Source organism: Octodon degus, unplaced genomic scaffold (assembly GCF_000260255.1).
Source record: "Octodon degus isolate 3935 unplaced genomic scaffold, OctDeg1.0 scaffold00027, whole genome shotgun sequence".
Lineage (NCBI taxonomy): Eukaryota > Metazoa > Chordata > Mammalia > Rodentia > Octodontidae > Octodon > Octodon degus.
Genome location: NW_004524603.1, coordinates 12,459,665 through 12,462,257, shown reverse-complemented (window position 1 = coordinate 12,462,257; position 2,593 = coordinate 12,459,665).

The window sequence follows — 2,593 nt, the reverse complement described above, 5'->3', positions numbered from 1 at the left end:
GTCCCTAGTTGCATTTCACTATGAACCATGAACCATGGGTAGGCATGACAACTTTTGCTGTGTTTTTAACATTTCAGCTTTCCCAATATTTTGTCACTTTGTTTCTCCAGCTTTTCTCCACCTTTTGCAATCTTGAAAACACAACTATAAGTTTTCCATAAAAGCAAATAAAAATATAATTCCTGCTAAGGTCACAATAGCCACTAAGCCAATAAGCATGAGTACACAGTGGGAAACGGCTGCCTGCAGGAGCCTCGAGCACACAGGAAGATCAGAGCTGCTCTGGCGAACCCCACCCAGCATGGTTATGGGTATGATTCTGTGTTCTTAGATGGCTAACATGTGGGTGTTGTAGGAGGATGTGAAATGTTCTAAGTCGGTGTGAACCATTGAGGGGGTCTTACATTTGGTGTCAATAAGATTTGAGCCCTCACTTTGGGAATCCTGAGGAAATCACTAAACCTCTCTGAACTTCCTCCTGGAAAACAAAGGTAATCATGACATCTACTTCACAGAGTGGCCGTGAAGTTTAAAGGAAATAACAATAAGTGGATAATAAATTACAAGCTTCCATATAAATGAGTGTATATTAATACATTTCAAACATACTCATTAACTCAAAGATTATGCCAATAAAATTTTTGCCCTCCAGGAGCATGCAGCCAAGGAAAAAATGACTGGTTCAATGGGAATGGCACTGGGTCCTGCCAAGTCAGAGATGTGTCTGAAACTCAGATGCTCACAGTTAAAACTTCTAACCTCCCAGCATTTCTTTTTTGATCTAGTCTCCCTCTTTTAGCTCCTTCACCACAGAGTAGAGAACTCAGAACAGAGTTGCCAAGCCAGTAAGAAGAGATTGAGATTGAGAAGAAAAGAAATTTCCACTGGGCCCCTGCACAGAGTCTCATCAAAACAGAAGATGCAAAATGGGAAGGGTCTTCTTACACTCAGCTTTTCCTGGAGAGAGCCGGCCTTTGCATCTCCTGCCTGGGCCTTCAGAGAAGACAAATGAACCTGAGTGTTACTCAAATGAATGGGGGAGGGCTGGCGAGATAGCTCAGTGGACTAAGCACCTGCTTAGGCAAGCACGGGGACCAGGGTTCAATCCCTGGCACCACATATCACACCAGTCCCACCCCTGGGCTCACTGAACAAGGCACCAAGACTGGGCTGGTGGTACACACCTGTAATCCCAGTCCTTGGGAGGCTGAGAACAGGATGATCACTACCAGTCTGAGCTGTACAGTGAAACCCTGTAACAAATACACTTTTTAAAAAATATGAATGGGGGAAGGCATACTCTATCTTGTGGCCCTGGGTGTAGCTGGAATGAATAATGATACATCCAGAAGGGAGTAGGTGTCAACGTAACTCCTGGGAAAGACCAGGGACCCTGCAGGCCTCATCTCTCCACTTACATCCCAGTGTGACTGGGCCCAATGCTCACACTCCACTCAGAAATGCAGCAAGAATACTACTGCCTTTGGGGACCAGAAAGTACCCTAAAAAAAAGCCAGACTGGTCACCTGGAGGTCTTGTCTGGACAAGGATCAGCAGTGTTCCTCCAAATTTCCTCCACAGCCATAATCTGGATCTTGGGAAAAAGAGAGTATCTGCCAGGGGGATCCCCAGGGGTGTGGGGTTCTGTATTCAATGCTAAAATTGGAGCCATGGCTCCACTTCTCTCTCCAGCCCCCATGCTGGCTGGGAACCTGTCAGGGTGGCTGCACCACTAAGCAGCTCTAACCACCAACGGCACCAGAGGCAGTGCAGAAGGAGCGTTTCTCTGCCCTGTGACTGCAGAGACAGCAACAGGGAGTTGATGGAGGGGAGAGTGAGCATGCAATAAAGTGATTCCAGCTCAAGAAAGGAAAAGCCATGTGGCTTCGTGGGTCTCTGATGGCAGTGCCTTCAAGAAGGCCTTCAAGAAACCTTCCAGGAAATCAGTGCCCAAACAACTTGCATGAATAAACTCAATTTGCAAACAGGAGACAAAATACAGCCAGGGATCTGCTCAGACAGCCTCTGACAGAAGAATATTGATTATCTCCCTGGAAGACCATCTTTCTGTTCCCCATAGCCTTAGCTCAGGACCTATGGGGAACATCATCTTTCTGTTCCCCATAGCCTTAGCTCAGGACCTAAATCATACTGCAGAGTAGCAAATGGGAAGGAAAACCAATGACTTAATCCCAAGTAGCAAGACAAGAAACATGAGAGTTAATGGACTATATCAACTTGAGTGAGAAACACCCCGCCAAATTGGATCAGCACAGTTCCAGGTGTGGCTGAGCAGATTTTCTGAACACAGAAGACCTACCCTGGGTAGGCTTATATCTGAATGGCCTAAAAGGGAAAAGATGGAGGAAGGCTGAGGAGCTCAAGTCTTCACCTTCACCTTGGACATGGTCTCCCGGCTTTTAGCTCAGACTCTCCACCTCCAGCATCCACCTTCGGACTTCCAGTGCAGCCCCTTCATCCTTCCACTCTAGATCCTTTGGCTTTCTGGTGCAGACCCTTTGGCCTTCCAGTGCGGACCCTTCTGCTTTCTGGTGCAGGCCCTTCTGCCTTCTGGTGCATACCCTTTAGCCTT